The sequence below is a fragment of the Lemur catta genome, chromosome 4, assembly GCF_020740605.2.
Source record: "Lemur catta isolate mLemCat1 chromosome 4, mLemCat1.pri, whole genome shotgun sequence".
Taxonomy (NCBI): Eukaryota; Metazoa; Chordata; class Mammalia; order Primates; family Lemuridae; genus Lemur; species Lemur catta.
This window is the reverse complement of record NC_059131.1, coordinates 17,541,478-17,560,442: the sequence shown is the minus strand read 5'-3', so window position 1 is coordinate 17,560,442 and position 18,965 is coordinate 17,541,478. Positions and strand designations below refer to the sequence as shown.

The following is an 18,965-nucleotide window of genomic DNA, read 5'->3' as shown; positions in this document are numbered from 1 at the left end:
TTGCAACAATCTGGATGGAACTGGAGACCATTCACCTAAGTGAAATATCTAAAGAATGGAAAAAGAAACACCACACATACTTACTATTAAATTAGAACTGATGGAAGTAAAGCTCAACGGAAATCATGCGGGTGGGAGGGGAAGGACGGGATAGGTGAAATCATACCTAATGGGTACAATGTACACTATCGGGATGATGGGCACACTTATAACTTTGACTCAAGCAGTACAAAAGCAATCCATGTACCCCCGTAATAGTCTAGAAAAAAAATAAACTGGAAGAATTAGGAGGGGGCAGTTTTAAGCTCATATAAACTGGTCTTGGAAAGTCATTCAACTTTTCCTCTAAGAAAAAAAAAGGGGATAAAAGTATACACAGACATTTAATGGTGGTAAGGAAGCATAACAATTATGCAGTCATAGACTTTTTAACCTGGAAAAGATTTTAAGAGAGCATCACATCCAAGATCTCATGTTACAGATTAAAGAATTACATCCCAAAGAGGGTAAGTAACCTGCTCAAGCTCAGAACTTCTGAAGAATGTTGATTAGAATCCAGGTCTTCTGATTTCTATTACAGAGTTCATTCAACTTCACCGACTTACTCTATTTATTATAGTTCACATCTTTTGAGGCTTTGGCAAGGATAGTACCACCTTAACAGTTAAATACTGCTTGGAAATAAAAGTTCTCCCAACATGCACTATCACCTAAATTTTATGAGCATTCTGCCAGGGCTTGCCTTTGAATATGATTGCTTTTTGAGGCAGCTACTAGTGCTCAAACTAGAAAAAGCAAGGTAAAAAGCACTCATTTAGGCCATATATTTGCTTTCAGCAAGTGACCAAATAAGATACATAGATATATAAGACTTGCTATTTTTATGGATATAGTCTGTAATTTACTCAGCCAACCTAAAAACAAATAAACAACATAAAAAGTTGGCCAGGCACGGTGGCTCATGCCTGTAATCCTAGCACTTTGGGAGACTGAGGCAAGAGAATTGCTTGAGGCCAGGAGTTTGAGACCAGCCTGAGCAACAACCAGCACCTCCCCCCCAGACTCCTGTCTCTACAAATAAAAAGAAAAATCAGCCTGGCACAGTGGCGCATGCCTGTAGTTCCAGCTACTCTGGAGACTGAAGGAGAAGGATCGCTTGAGCTCAGGAGTTTGAGGTTGCAGTGAGCTATGATGCCACTGCACTCTAGCCCAGGCAACAGAGGGAGACCCTGTCTTAAATAAATAAATAAATAGTCATCTGTTAACATTGAAAGCAAGGTAAATTTCCCAAACTTGCGAATTTGTGGGCTTGCAAAGCAGAAAAAGAGGTTTTTGTCAGTTTGTTTTTGCTAATGGGTTGTTCCCCTATATTGGAAACAAAAAGTTAACACAGATACAGACTTAAAATCAAAACAGAACTTTCACTGTCTTATTAGTTTTCTTTTTTTTTTAAATAAATTTAATTGTGTATATTTAAGATTTATAATGATGTTATAGGATACATTTAGATAATAACATGATTCTACAGTGAAGCAGATTAACATATCTATCATCTCACAGCTACTTTTTAATGACAAGAGCATCTAAAATCTACTTATTTAACAAAAATCCCTAATATAATACAATTTTATTAAGTTTGGTTCTTATGGTGTACATTAGATCTCTAAATTTATTTATCCTATATATCTGCTATTTTGTATCCTTTGACCTATATCCCCCCATTTCCTCACTATCACCTCTGCCTGTGGTAACCAGTTTCATTCTGTATCTCGGTGTATTTGAGTTTTAATATATATATTCCACATATAAGTGAGATCATGCAATAGTTTTCTTTCTGTGTCTGGCTTATTTCACTTAACATAATGTCCTCTAGGTCCATTCAAGTTGTGGCAAATGGCAGGATCTCATTTTTTTAAGGTTTATATAATATTCCATTGTATATACTATAGCACATTTTCTTTATCCATTCATCCATCAATAGACATTTAGGTTGTTTCCACATCTTGGCTATTGTGAATAAAACTGCAATGAACATGCGAGTGCAGATGTCTTTATGAGGTGGTGATTTCATCTCCTTTGGGTATATTATATACCCAGAAGTGGGATTGCTGGGTCATATGGTAATTCTATTTTTAATTTCTTTAGGAACCTCCATCCTAGGGCTCCCGTTTCTCCACATCCTCATCAACATATATTATCTCTTGTTGTTTTGATAATAGCTATCCTAAGGGGTGTGAGGTGATATCTCATTCACCATGGTTTCCAAGCTTGCAGTCCATCATGGCCACTTTAGGTAGTCTTGCATTGTAACACTCAGGATGTTATAAAATTATTTTTCATTATGAGGAGATAACACTGCTGATATGAGGCCATAAAGAAGTCTGACATATGAGAAATCCCCACAAGACTTTGGCCACATAGTCATCAACCCCTTCTATTAATATTTTAAATATTCATAAATACATTTTCTTGTCCTCACTCTTCCCCCTCAAGACATTTCTCAGCTCCTCTATTAAGGAGCACTGAAAAGATTTGCAAAGATCCTATACACTCACGTCTAAGTATACGTGGACCCTGGACTTTGTCATTTTAAAGTAAGTATTGAACAAAACAAAAATAAAAGGAAATAAAAGGAAAATGCAAACTAAGTGAGCTTGAAGTGAAGTGATTTCAATGCCACTGCACATTATTATGCTTAATTTGCATATAGATGATGAACTTGTGGGAAATAACTATGTGAAAAACAACAGCTAGATTAAGAACAATGGGCCTTAGCAGGAAAAAGATTCCACAAACCACCTGAGAGGCAAGATGGACAAAAGCCAAAAATCTGAAACATAGATCCAGGACCATATTACTGCAAAAGTGTTTAAGAAACAGGTTTTTCCACTCATCAGGTATGTCTTTATTTCCCAAAGTAAATACCTGTTATTAGCTAAAAATTCCTCACTATTAGTCACAATAAAGACTCTCTCACTAAAATGTCCCAATATAAATACATAGGAAGGTAAATGTAATTATTGAGCCAGTAATCCTTCCCTAGCTCGTAACATAATAAATTGATCATTTTTTACTTAAATCAAAACTATTAATTATCTTTTGCCCAACACTCCTTCAGATATTCTGCTCACTGACAGTTAAAAGACTTACAAAGGGGATGCCAGAAAAATACGCTAAACTCTGAAATCAGAAATCTTTGGTTGCAACTCTGATGCACTTTGCCAATCTTTAATCTGGAACTATTTAATAAAATGCTACTTCCCAGAAGTAGTAGAGAATTTAATAGTTCATGGTGTGTTGCACTGAGAACTTTTTAAAAAATGAGAACTTTAAAACCAATTTTTAAAAATATATAATATGCTAAAAGTAAAGAATATATATATTTTACCACTAGCTAAAATATCTAAGAGTTTAAGTTATCAGTATGCCAAACATGGCTGCTTTTTTCATAAAGTTAGCAAACATGAGTTTTTATAGCATAACCATCATGAAAAAATTAGGTGGGTAAATTAAGGCAGCACTAAAGAGAATATATATCTGACATCCAACTCTCAAATATTCTTATGGAGAAAAAAGTGGTAGAAAGTTAAGTGGTTAAAGGTACTTTCAGGCAGAGGTAAGCTGATTACAAAACCTGTGCCCTAGAAAATACTGATTAATGACTCAATGTCAACCGGTGAAAAGGACTGTGTGGTCTGCCTCAGTGCTCAGCCCCAGGCTACTCTGTTAGATTTTTTTTTCAATAATTTGTTCTAATAATTCAAAAACTTGTTCACTGTATCTATTGATAATACAAAACTGAGTAGGCCAGACAGTACAATAAATGAAAATTTTAAATGGTAAATGATCTAAATAGTCTAAATAAACTAGATATAAATTAAAGGTGATAAGTACATAAGCATTTGCTATACAGTATTCTTTATATGTTAATATTTTTATATATTCTTTTTCATCTCTTAAATGTTTATTTTAAAGCATTTTTTAGGATTGCCACATGAAAAAGAATAAAATTGGAACCTTATTTTAGACCATACACAGAAATCAACTCAAATGTAAGATCTGAAACCATAAAACTACTAAAGAAAACATAGGGGAAAACCTTCTTGACATTGGCCTTGGCAATGATTTCTTGGTATCCACCAAAAGCTCAGGCTACAAAAGCAAAAATAAATAAATGGGACTATAACAAACTAAAAAGCTTCTGCACAGCAAAGGAAATAATCAAAAAAATAAAAAGGCAACCTATGGATTGGAAAAAATATTTGCAAACCTTATATCTGATAAGGGATTTATATCCAAAATGTATAAAGAACTCATATAACTCAATAGCAAGAAAACATATAGCTCTATTAAAAAATAAGGAAAGGACCTGAATATACATTTCTCCGAAGATGACATAAAAATAGGGAACAGGTATATGAAAAGATACTCTACATCACTAATCATCAGGGAAATGGAAAACAAAATCACTATGAGATATCACTGCACATCCATTAGGATAGCTATTACCAAAAAGACAAAAGATAAGTGTTGGAGAGGGTGTGAAAGAAAGGGAATCCTTGTACGCTGTTGGTGGGAATGTAGATTGGTGCAGCCATTATAGAAAACAGTACAGAGGTTCCTAAAGAAATTAAAAATTGAAATTACCACATGACCCAGCAATCCCTCTTCTCCACATATACCCAAAGGAGATGAAATCACCACCTCATAAAGACATCTGCACTCGCATGTTTACTGCAGCATTATTCACAATAGTCAAGATAAGGAAACAACCTAGGTGTCCATTAACAGACGAATACATAAACTGTGATACACATACACATACACACACACATACACACACACAAACCCCCACGTGCAATGGAATATTACATCAGCCTTAAAGAGGAGAACATCCTTTATTTGCCACAACATAGATGAACCTGGAGGACATTTTGGTAAGTGAGATAAGCCAGACACAGAAGGAAAAATGTTGCATGATCTCGCTTATATGTGGAATATTTTAAAAAGTCAAATATACAGATAGAGAATAAAAAAGGTGGAGGAGGGGAAGAAATGGAGAGATTAGAGGATACAAAGTAGCAGATATACAGAATGAACAAGTCTAAAGATCTAATGTACAACATGAGGACTACACTTAAAAATAGCATACTGTATTCAAGATTTTGCTAAATGAGTAGATAATAGCTGTTCTTATTACAGGGAAAAAAATAGGTAACTATGAGATGACATATATGTTAATTTGTTTCACTATACAGTAACCATTTTACTATACATACTCTTCCCTCGGTATCCACAGGGAATTGGTTCCAGGACCCCTTCAGATACCAAAATCTGGAGATGTTCAAGATATAAAATGGTGTGGCATTTGCATATAACCTATGCACATCCTCCTGTATACTTTAAGTCATCTCTAGATTACTTATACCTAATAATGCCTAATATAATGTAAAGGCTATGCAAATAGTTGTTATACTATATTTTTAATTTCTATTGTATTTTGTTGTTACATTTTTTCCCAAATGTTTCCAATCCACAGTTGGCTGAATCCATGGATGGAACCCACAGATACATAGGGCCAACTACCTATGTATTTCATAATATCATGTTGTACACCTTAAATATACACAGTAAATTTTATTTAAAAAAATTTTTTTTAATTAACAATAAGTAAAGGCAAGAATGAAGGATAGTATGAAGTACTTTCCCTAGGTTATTTTGTGTAAATCTCACAACAATCCTAATAATAAGGAATTAACATCCTCATTTTTTCTTAAAAAAAAAAAAAAAAGTCATGTCCAGGGATGGGGAACCTGGGGCCTTAAAGCCACTTGTGGTCTTCTAGGTCCTTAAGTGAAGCCTTTTGACTGAATCCAAATTTTACAGAACAAATCTTTTTATTTTTATTAATTCATTTTTGTTCATCTTTTATATTTTTATTTTATTTTAAAAATGAACATATTTAAAATACCAAAGAATAAAATAAGTTTCAACAAAATAATCCTCCCAGATTGATCAGCACAATTAGAACATTAGTAAGCCATAAGGGCTAAATTCACAGCTACTACGCTCATGATTTCCTTCTAACTTCCCCACCTGACTGGCTCCACTACCACACAAGGCTGGTTAGCAAGAGTTTATAGGAGTTAAGTACGCCAGTCTGTTATCAGCTTTTGACAATGGTGCACTGTGTTTCTGTCTGAAGTGGAATTTGTGAATAGCTGTACAGCTCAAAAGTATTTTTTAATTCTGTCTGTTTAATATCCCCTCATGTCAAATAAGACCAAGAGAACACTGAAGAGAGAAAACATTTTTAATGAGGATTGGGAATTGCAATATTATCTCATTTCTGCTAAAGATAAGATGATTTGCTTGCTTTGTGATACTGCAATATCAACATTAAAGAAATTCAATGCTACTCAGCATTATAACACTCATAGGACTACAAATATTTTAAATTAGAAGGAGAGGCATGAAAGGTTGTATTGTAGAAATTAAAAGATGAAAAGCAACAGCAAAGACAATTCTTTCAAGCAGCAATAAGACCTGGAAATAATACCACTAAAGCAACTTATAAAGTAGCTTATATACTCAGGGAAAAATGGGAAGCCATTCAGTGATGTAGAAATTGTGAAAGAATACATTGCTGAAGTTGTAGGATACTTGGACCCCAATAACATTTCAAAGTACAAACAACTGCCACTTTCAAGGAGAACCATAAGTGTTTGACAGCATGAATTAGCCTTCAACTTAACAGAACAAATTCATGCAATACTTAAGAAGGAAAACATATATTATTCAATCGCTTTGGATGAATCAACTGATACTACTGACTTAGCACAGGTTTTATATTTCATTCGAGTCATAACAGAAGATCTTCTTTGCTAGGAAGAGTTACTCACTTTGGGCACTCTTGCAAACAGAACACAGGGAACAGATATCTTCAATAACTTTCAAGATAAATGTTGTGAAGTTGGACTGAATTTGGTAAATTTAGTGAGTGTATGTACAGATGGTGCACCTTCCATGTCAGGAAAACATGAAGGGTTTATTGCACATATAAAAAGCCCCCCATGCTCTCATTTCTTTTCATTGTATCATACATCAGCAAAATCTCTGTGCTACAGCTACTATTTTAAGTAACACTTTGCAGTAAGTTTAAATATTGTTAACTATATTCATGCAAATGCAACATGCCATCATCAGTTTTGTAACATGCTAAAGTTGAAGGATGAGGTACTCAGTATGGATTTGCCGTATCATTCAAAAGTGTATTGGCTATCACAGGGACAGGTGTTAGCCAAAATTTTATCTCTGTGATAATGGATAGTTAAATTTTATAAAGAACAGAATCAGCAATGTGAATTATTGAAAGATTTCTATAGGAATGAAGCATTTCTGTGTGATATCATGTCAAATCAAAACAACTTGAATATTTCTTTGCAAGGTAAAACTAAGTCTATATATGATATGGCAAAAAATCCCAAGCATTTCAAAAACTACCTTTTTTCAAAACACCACTTCTTCATTCAAATTTTGGATGAACATTTTCCCCCGTTAGCCAAGGTCACTGATGAACAGGATGATATATGTGAATCATTTGAAGAATATGCAGCTATTATAGACCTATTATTTGGAGAATACAATGAAAGGTTCACTTATTTTGAGAATCATGACATCACACTCAAATTAGCATTTCAGCCTCACCTAGTTGATATCACCAAGGCACCTAAAGAACTACAGATGGAATTGATTGAGCTCTCAGTAGATGACATTTTTTTTATATATATAAAAGTTTTTTTTCTATTTTGAGTAGAGACAAGGTGTCACTCTTGCTCAGTCTGGTCTTGAACTCCTGAGCTCAAGCGATCCTCCCACCTGGGCCTTCCGGAGTGCTAGGATTACAGGCGTGAGCTATCATGCCTGGCCAGTAGATGACATTTTTAAGTCATTGTTTGATGCTAAGAGAGATCCAACTGAAATATGGAAAAATGCAGTCGAATACCCACGCCTTTGACAACATGCCCAAAAAATGCTTTCTTGCTTTTCAACCATTTATTGGTGTGAATCTACATTCTCCTACCTAACCCAAATCAAGACACCCTTAAGGTCACAAATGACTAACACCCATCTAGAGGATCAACTGAAACTGCAGGCCTCCATGCTGCAACCAAATATTCAAATACTTTCCAACAAAAAGTAGATATAACAAAGTCATTAAAAGTTTAGTTAACTTTAAAATTAACAAATAGTTTTCATTATTTGAAATTATTAAGTACATAGTAGTTAGATATATCTAATTAAAGTTTCTTGAATGTGACCTTATTTGATTACAGCTAAATTAATGTGATCTTCCAACATGAAAATGCTCCCCACCCCTGGTCAAGTCAACAGTCCAAGGAGATACTTTACCAATAAATGGAGGAACCCAAATCTTTCTGCCTCCGAAGTTCGTGCCTCATTTTACTATACCATTTTTCTCTATTCTTAGTTTAAAATGAAGACAGGAAGATCTGGTTTAGCAGCCAATTATAAAAGGGGGGAGAAAGGGGAAGAGAAGAATTGATTTACCTATAGGTCTTTATGACCAGAGTAGTTAATGGAAACAAAATGTGGGATACAACCATTAAAAAAAAAACTAACTGGAAACTAACTACTGTAATCGCACTGATTAAATACACCTATTCTAATGTTAACTACCAGAATCACATCTGAACTCTTATGTGAGGTTTTAAATATAATGTAAAGGAATTACAAATTAGAGAATATCCAGAAGGATTTCCCAGAGTCTAAAAACAATGATATACAAGAAACAATTAAGCTAGGGAAATTTACTCTGGAAAAGAAAAGCATATGGGAAGATAGAATAGCTATCTTCAAATAGAGATATCAAAGTAGTCATCAAATATCTGAAGCCTTGACATACCAGAATGAACACAGACTTGCCCTATACAACTTCAGAGAGTAGAACTAGGACCAGTAAGATCACATTCTAAAGAGGCAGAGCTCAGGATGATTATTAGAACTTTCTAACATCAGAAAGACTAGAACTTGAGGTAGCTATTTCCACACTACTAAGATATTTAAGCAGAAATGAGAGAGATTAAATAACCAAAGGTCCCTTACAGATCTCAGATTCTGTTTCTCTAATCTTTATCCTTAATATAGGGTCCTTATTCTGTAGAATAAATTGAATCCTTGATTTCAACTGTATGTTAGTCATTTACTAGCATTTTATATGCATCTTCCCATAAAATAAACAAATATCACAAATTATGATCCAATTGGCAATTCAGTCCACAAAAGCTTATTTTACAAAGTTTTACTATAATATTAATTACGTGGAATCACATTTTATTAGCTTTTATTTTTCTCAAGTTCAACCTAATCTTTACCCCCACAACTAGGCTACTAAATTTGGAAAATGAGACTCTACTGAAGAATCAACCTGAGTTCTGAGCAAGTGAGCAGCAGGTCATCAGAACAAGACAGAAAATGTCTTTACTTCCCCTAAAATGATTGCTTCCCAGAGTACCATCCCTAGTAATTTTTTCATAAAACAATTTGGTTTTGCAATACTCCACCTTTGTGCACAGCATTCCCTAAGCTCCTCTTCCCCAACTTCAGTACCCAGATTCTCTAAGGCACCTCACATCATAGTAACCTACTCTAGCCCTACTCTGGTTGCTCCAATTTACCACAGTACCCTGATCTCCAAAATTACATTTCTCCCTTCTAATCACAGTTCCTACTCTGTAAATTAAACGAACAACAACAACAACAAAAACTCAAGTAGGGCCCAAAAGGCAATCTGATTTGAACAATTTATAAAAATTTTTATAATCTCTTAGCCTAACCAGGAGTATCTAAAAAGCAGGCATTTGTCTACTCAAATTAATGCTTAATAAACAGAATTTCAGGCAATATAAAGTGAAATTTAAAAAATCTAGCTGGCTATAATGGTGCATGCCTATAATACCAGCTACTTGGGATGCTGAGGCAGCAAGATCACTTGAGCCCAGGAGTTCAAGACCAGCCTGGGCAACATGTGGAGACCCTGTCTCCAAAAAAAAAACAAATCAGACAATGTGGGTAAAGATATTTTCATGTAAAGTCATCATACACTTTGTCTGAAATCAGCTCCCATAAGTGAACTGTTTCATAACTTCTCTCCTTCCTCTAATTCTGAGCTTTCAAATCCTTTAAAAAGCCTAGTTTCTAACAATTGTATCCCTGTTACATGGGAGAAAGGAGTCTCTGATAATAAGTAGGACTGGGGGAAATGGCTTCTATTGGTACTTGTATATATGATTAAATTGTAATTTGATAGAAACCTTGATACATAAATCAAATATTAAGAAGCAGGAAATTAGAAAAATCCTAAGATTAAGGAAAATGAATTTGTATACTTTTCTCAAGCTTATGTGACACCTGCTCTGTCATTATGACCCTCAAATGTCAATGTAAGACAAAAACAATATACTTAACAGCTTTAAAAAATAGGTATAAAAGATTATTTTTAAAAAACTGGTCAGGTACAGTAAAAACAACAGTAAAAATAACTGGAAGAAGGCAAATGGAAAGACACAGCCCATGAAAGTGTCTTTTGAAATGAACAGATAACGCAAAATGCAAATAATCTACCCACAGATAATCCTGACTTGTACATACATATAATTGAGAGTGAAATTATATCATATTATTTTGAATTAACACATGTAAAATCTGAATAGTGCCTGGTATAAGATAAACATTCAAAAGGTGTCTACTTCTGTAACTATTGGTTTATAATTTCCACTGTTTGTGGTTTAAGTTGATTCTAAATACTCAACCCTGCCTTCTCTAAGAGTGTGAGTACTACACACGTCAAGAAAAATGCAATCTAAATGTATTACCTCTTTCAGATCCTTAAATGCAAGAATCCTCTAATTATAACATTATGTTAGATTATAAATTACTAGAGAATATAAATATACAGCTATTAATTAAAGTTTTACTTTATTCTTTCCATCTTTGACAATCTTTAGCCCCCTTCAAATCTATTTTAATATCTGGCCCAAACCATCCTTCAATGTACATTTTGATTGCTGTATTCTCTTATTCCATTGCTCTTCCTCTTCCCACTTCCCCCAAATCAGGACCAAACTCCTAGCTCTCAGATTTGGGCACTTCATCTGGTGTGCTCTCTTTGTACTTTCAAAATGCCTTCTAATATGGGCCCTCATTAGATACCATTATAATAACTGTTGCTGTATCTACCTCCAGCATATTCTGAGAGTTCCTTGAGGATGAGGTCCATATTTTCATCATCTTTATGAGGCTGGTACACACAAAGCTTGACACTGCAGGCTTCTAAATGTCTGCTGAATGAATGACTCTATTCTTCAGGAATAAACTAAATGATGAGAAATTATTTAATAAATTATAGTACAACTAGATGAAATAAGGTAGTGGTTACTGAACCATCTCCATAAAAACTAAGACATTGTGAAGACTCAATAATAAATGTTAGAGAAGTTGCACATCACGGTGATTAAGAGCAAGAGTTAGTCCATGCTGGAAAATCTAGGAGTTCATCCATCTAAAAACCATGTAATGAGAGACTACTATAAGCCAGGTACTATTCTATCTTGCCCTCACAGAACTTACATTCCACGTGGAGAGGCAAAGAATAAACAATAAAATATATAAATTATATAGTATGTTATAAGGTGGTATGTATTGTGGGGAGGAGAGAATGGGGAAAGAAGGGGATTGGGAGTGAAGGGGATAGGGATACTAAATAAGATGGCTCACATCTGATAGAATAGCAATTAACAAAAAAGAAAAAAGATAAGTCTTGGCAAGGATGTGGAGCAAAGGGAACACTTGAACACTGTTGGTGGGAATGTAAATTGGTACAGCCATCATGAAAAACCATAGGGAGGTTCCTCAAAAAAAATAAAAATAGAATTACCATATGATCCAGCAATCCGACTTGTGTATATACTGAAAGGAAATGAAGTCAGTATGTTGAAGAGATATCTGTACTCCCATGTTCATTACAGCATTATTCACAATAGCCAAAATACAGAAACAACCTAAGTATCCATAGACAGACTAATGGATAAAGAAACTGGTATGCGTATCTGTGAAACCATAAAACAAAAGAAAGAAAGAAACTGGTGTGTGTGTGTGTGCATGAAATGAAATAGGATTCAGCCTTTAAAAAAAAAAGGAAATCCTGTCATGTGTGACAACATCAATGAACCTGGAGGACATCATGCTAAATGAAATAAGCCAGGCACAGAAAGACAAATACTACACAATCTTACTTATACGTGGAATCTTAAAAAGTTGAACTCATAGAAGCAGAGAATAGAATAGTGGCTACCAGGGCCTGGGGGGAGGGAGGAGGCAGGAATGGGGAGATGTTGGTCAAAGCATACAGAGTTTTATTTAGGGTGAATTCTGGAGATCTATTATACAGCATGGTGACTATAGCTAATAATAATGTATTATATACTTTAAAATTGCTAAGAGAGATCTTAAATGTTCTCATGACAAAAAAGCATGTGAGGTGATTGATAAGTTAATTATCACAGCTTGATTGATCATTTGCAACATATACACATGTCAAAACATCATGTGGTATACTATAAATATATAAAATTTTTTATTCATCAATTATACTTTAATAAAGCTGGGAGTGGAAGAAGAGGGAGAGAGAGAGACAGGTAGACCTCCTTTAATCAAGGTAAGATTTGAGCTAAGACTTGAAGTAGTTGAGAGAGCAGTCAAGTAAATATCTGGGGAGAAGAACATCAAGAGCAGAAAAAAGCCACTAAAGCTAATGCTCCTAAGGCAGGAAGAGGCCTGGCATATTCAAGGAACAGCAAAGTTGTCAGTTTGGCTAAAGGTGAAGGAGCAAGGAAAAGAAATAGTAGGAGAGGTCATAAAGGTAGCAAGGGCCAGATCATACAGAGCTTTGCAGGACACTATACAGATTATGACCTTCTTCCCAACCTCAAGACTTTATTTTCCACATAACATTTTATTGAGGTATAATGAACATATATAATCAACTGCATATGTTTATAAGTCTTGATATATGTATATACCAATAAAACCATCACCACAATCAAGATTATGAAATATCCATCATTCTCAAAAGTTTCCTTGCGTGTTCCTGTGATCCCTCATTCCCAGGCCTCCCTACACTCAACCCAATCCGCAGACAAGCATTGAACTGCATTCTGTCACTATTGATTAAGCTGCATTTTCTAGGATTATAATAAATGAAATCATACAGAATGCACTCCTTTTTGGTGGGCATCTTTCACTCAGCATAATTATTCTCATATCTATCCAAGTTGTTATGTATATTGATATTTCATTCATTTTTATTGCTGAGTAGTATTCCATTTAATAGATATACCACATTTGTTTATCCATTTACCTGTTAAGGACATTTGGATTGTTTTTAGTTTGGGACTATTAAAAAAAAAAACACTGCTATAAAAACTCAGGTTCAAATCTTTGTATGAATATATGTTTTCATTTATCTTGAGCAAATACCTAAAAGTGGGATGGCTAGGTCACATAAAGGTCACAAAAAAGGGTATGTGACCTTTTAAAAAAAAAAATTGTCAAACTATTTTCCAAAGTGGTTGTACCATTTTACATTCTCACCAGCAGCGTGTGAGCATTCCAGTTGTCAGCACTTAGTGTGGTCAGTCCTTTTAATTTTAGCTATTTCTAATAGGTGGTATTATAGTGATCTCTCATTATGGATTTTATTTGCACATATTGCATATATATGTACATATGCAAAGATATGTACAACACCAAAATCAATTTTAGAACATTTTCATCATCTCAAAAAGAACCCCTGTACCCTTCATCTGTCTTACCCAGTTCCCCCAACCCAGCCCTAGGCATCTACTTTCTGTCTCTATAGAGACCACTCTATTAGTGGTCTTTTGTGACTGGCTTCTTTCAATAAGCATAATGTTTCCAAGGTTCATCCACATTGTAACATGTATACGTACTTCATTCCTTTTTATGGTTGAATATTATTTCATTATATAGATAGGCTACATTTTGCTTATCCATTCATCAACTGATGGATATTTGGGTTGTTTCCATCTTTTGACTATTATCAATAATGTTATTATAAACATTTGTGCACAAGTTTTTGTGAGGACATTTCCCATTTCTCTTGGGTATATACCTTAGGAGTGGAATTGCTGGGTTATTTGATAACTCTATGTTGAATCATTTGAGAAACTGCCAGACTGTTTTCCAAAGTGGCCACACCACTTTACTTTCCCACTAGCAGTGTATGAAGGCTCTGACTTCTCACATCCTTGTCAACACTTATTATCTGACATTTTAATTCTAGCTATCCTAGTGGGTGTGAAGTGGTATCTCACTGTGGTTTGGATTTATGTTTCTCTGATGGCTGTTTTCTCATACTCTTATGAGTGTCTTTGACGATCAGAGGTTCTTAACTTTCACAAAGTTCAATTTACCGTTTTTTTTTTTCTTTTATGGATCATCCCTGTTGTGTTGAATCTAAGAAATCTTTGCCTAACCCAACAACACAATGGTTTTATACTATGCTTTCTGGAAGTATTAGTTTTAGCTATTACATTTAGTTCTATGATCCATTTTAAGTTGTTTTTTTTAAATGTGGTATAAGGTATGGATCACGGTTCAGTTTTTTGCATGTGGATATTCAAGTGTTCCAGCAGCATTTGTCGAAAGACTACTCTTTTGTCACTGAACTACTTTGATGCCTTTGTGGTAAATCAATTTAACACATGTGAATGCATCTATTCCTAGACTCTATATTCTGTTCCATCAATCTACTTATCTGTCTTGAGATCCATACCACTCTAGTGTGGTTACTGTAATTTTATAAGAAGACTTGAAGATAGGTATTATAAGTCCTACAACTTTTTTCTTTCTTCAAAGCTGTTTTGGCTACTCTAGGACATTTGTATTTCTATATAAATTTTAGAATCAGCTTGTCAATTAGTACAAAAAAATCCCGCTGGAATTTTGACTAGAATTTCACTACATACACGGAACAGTCTGTTTAGGTAAAAGTGACATCTTAACAATATTTAGTCTTCTGATGCATAAACACAGTATCTCTCTCCATTTACTTAGATCATCTTTAGTGTCTCTCAGCATTGTTTTATAGTTTTCACTGCATAGGTCTTAAACGTCTTTTTTTCATATTTATCTCTAAGCATTCTGTAGTATTTGATATGTTTATCCATGGCATTAGTTTTTATTTCAAGTTACAAATATTCATTTCCAATATATAGAAACACAATTCATATTTATGTATTGATCTTATATCCTACACCTTGTTAAATTCACATGTTACTTCTGGTAGCTTTTTTGTAGAATCCATTTGTATATGATCATGTCATCTGCAAATAAAAAGTTACTTCTTCCTAGCCAATCTCAATGCCTTTTATTTCTTTTTCTTACTTTATTGTACAGATTAGAAACTCTAGTACAACATGAAAGACAAAAGCATTCAGTCTTTCACCATTAAGTATAATGTTAAACTGTAGGGTTTTCATAAACACCCCCCATTTATCAGGTTAAGGAGGCTCCCTTTTTCTTAGTTTGCTGTGAGTTTTTACCTCTATTTCTAATTTGCTACATTTTAGTCAAATGCTTTTTCTGCATCTATTGAGATGATCATATTTCTTCCTTTTTAGTCTGTTAATATGGTAAAATACATTAATTAATTTTTGAATGTTAAGCCAACCTTGTATTCCCAAGATAATCATAATGTATTATACTTTTTATGTATTATTGGATTTGATTTGCTAAAATTTTGTTAGGACTTTTTACATCTATGTTCACTCAATAAATGGTTATTATTACTAATGATGTTAGATGAGAAACAGAATACAAGAACAAAAACACACAGGAAGAATAACTATACAAAATACGTATACTTGTAGACAACTATCAGAAAGAACTATATAATAATGAAAACAGCGTAGAATCATAAGGTACATTCCAAAATTTTGATATTGTTACTATATTACCATTTTACTAACTAAATTTTTAAATAATCCTCTTCCTAGCTATAAACCCTAGCAAATTATCATTAGAAACACCCAGTCATGCCTTCTCTACCATCCTATGCCCTGATACAAAGATAAAACTATTTTAAAATGAAAAAGTTAGGAACAACTAAGCTCAATGATAACCACTTCAAAAATGCGTGTTCTGTGGCTTTTAGTAGAATCTTTCTATAAACAACTATTTTTCCAATACTCTAGTTCTAATTATTTGAACCAGAGAAATACATGTATGTCAAAGGCATGCCTACTAGACAAATTAGCCTTCTAGTTTACATGGAAGGAAGTCTCACAGTAGTAACAACACCTTGTCAGTGTGCAAAAACTCCCAAAGATATAAACCCTATGAGAGACCTCAGCTCCAGATGAAGAAAATCCAAAAAGAACCTGGCTATGAAAAAATGCAATGTGTAGTCCCACATACAAAACAAATGCACATGCTTAGAAGGAGGTTGGTGCACACTGAGTCTGGAAGAGGATGGAGAGTGTGCAAAGAGAGGAGCAATGACAAGCAGAAGGGATCCAGAGTATGGAAGAAGAGGGAACCTGAAGAGAAAAAGGAAGACTTTCACAGAGAGTGCAGTATAAAAAGCACAAATTCAACTCTCTACAAAAGCTGAAGTGTAAAAAAAAAAAAAGCATGTAAATGGGGCAAGTTGAAGACAACAGGAAAATGTGGAGCCTGTATCTAACTGAAGAAGTCCCCACTAGCCTTAAAGACACAAATATTAAAGCACTGTGTAGTCCAAACAAAATGGTGCACATATATGGTTGAGGGAGATGTGTGGGGGAAAAAATTGGTATATAAAGATGTATTTTAAAATGAAAAAAAGCTGGCTGGAAAAAGTACATTGGAATAAAGGTTAGAGAGGCAATTTTATAGAAACAGGTAGAGGTAGTAACAGAGAAAGGGAGAAAGATGACACTAACAGGTAGGAGAAGAGAAAAAAAGATCAGTATCAAACTGAGAACTGAAAGGCTAGGTTAGGCTGACTTAAAAAAAAATGTGAATCTTCATTAAAAGAATTATTTACTGACATTTCATTACTGTGGCCATTAGTTGAGCTCAGTTAATAGCAAAGACGTATAATCACTTACATTTACAGCTTAATGAACTTTTGTCTTTGCTCCTCCCCTCAATCAAAAAAAATGGCAAATCCTATCTATATTCCTAGAGAAAAAAATTATTTCATAGGTCAGGGTCCATGTCACTTGTGCCATTATAAAATGCAGAGCAGGGCTCAGCCTGTTCTGCCTACCGAGCAGCCAGCATGGAGGAGTCTCCCTCAAGCAGCTCAGAGTGATCACCGGCTGGCTCAGCTGCCATGGCTCTTCCTTAGTAAAGAGCTTCTGAGGCGCTGACAAAGGGCAAAGGCAGAACTAAAAGAAGAATAACTTTTTTCTTGAAGAAACTTCACTGAGGGTTTCCGGTTCTTGTTTTTGTTTTTAACTACTGGTCCAGTGAATTATAGAACAGTTTTGGAATAGCTATGGAAAAAAATACTGAATAAAGTTATAAATCTAAACTGTAACTTTCAGAAGTTCACCAAATTAATAGCTTTTGTTTAGGGATAATACTGTGTTTTGTTTTGGATAATTACTCGCTTACTTTATTTGCTCTGTGGCTTTTTTTCTCTCTCTTGCTTTTTAACATTTTCCCCTAGCTTCCATAATGTTCCCATATTCCTTTCACAACTTGGGACAAAAACAAGCAAGCAAGACAGCCTTCCTCCAAGCAGTCAGTATAGTACACATCACCCTTCGTCTCTCAAAACAGAGATAAATGTTAAAAAGGGTGCCAAAATAAATGTCCCCAAAATAAGTTATTCCTAAATGCACTTTTAATAATTTAGTATTAATAACTTCACATGAAACATGTTTTTAATATTAAATATTGGAAAATAAAAGATAAGCTCTTTCAGATAAGCTCTTTCTCAATGCTAAATTGTATTAAACAGCTATGATGATTTATTCTCACGCCTGGAGTCCAAGCAAAGGTCAAGATGTGATAAGCACCCTTACTTCTGGCTCCCACACTTGCTTCTTAATCCAATGAACCTGGACCATCTGTCTTTAAGTTGTGGATTGTTAATGTAATTTCATTACCTCTACAGATTCACATGACACTCATTATACTACACTTAACAATATTTACTTTGCATTAAACTATCTTAGATGTCTTTCAATGTCAAAATCTTGAGCCATATAAATTTAACTTTCTATTTACATGTTTACATTTTATTATCTAGTACCCTATACATATTTTATTACTCTGTTAATATTATTCATTTTAAGTCACAATTGCCAGAGACTCATTTTACTTGTTCACATCACTGATTCCCCATAGAGCTTAATCAAGTAAAACACAGGTAATGAAGATTATTACCAATGCTTATGTGACTGTATTATTGCCAAGAAATTAAAATTTCCTATTTTTCAACTAAACTGGCCAAATGAATTCTGAGTAGCCTTACACCAGAGTAAGTTAGTCACCAATCCTGAGCCACACAGTTCCAGGAGCCTGCTCATTTGATAATATAAATGTTTCCTTACACCAAGTGCTTCTACAGTCGGCCAGAGAAATTGCTGGACCTAATAACTGCTTACCATCAAGAACCTTATGAATCCCACTTTAGATTATGCTAAAAATTGGTGATGGAAATGTTCAGAAAATAAAACTCGTACACTCAGACAGTAATGTCTAAATTATTATTCTTTATTAAGTAATGTCAAATTATTCTCCAAAGTTAAGGAGGCATAGACTCTTCAACCAGTGATTCCAACCCCATAGAAACACACTCTCTCACTCTCTCCCTTACATGTTCTCTATAGAAACTCACACATGTGCACAAACAGCATGTTCAGAAATGT

The 18,965-nt window shown here is 34.3% G+C and overlaps 1 protein-coding gene across 7 annotated transcripts in view; it reads right to left on the bottom strand.

The window, feature by feature from the left end:
• NCOA1 (nuclear receptor coactivator 1) overlaps positions 1–18,965 on the bottom strand; it is a 241,129-nt gene that overhangs the window by 199,816 nt on the left and 22,348 nt on the right. Inside the window, exon 1 of one of the 7 annotated variants that reach the window (XM_045549167.1) lies at positions 7,504–7,600. The exons of the other annotated variants lie outside the window; for them this stretch is intronic. The gene's annotated coding sequence lies outside the window, so the exon portion shown is untranslated. Of the gene's footprint in view, positions 1–7,503; positions 7,601–18,965 lie in introns of those variants that run through there. 7 annotated transcript variants of the gene reach the window in all.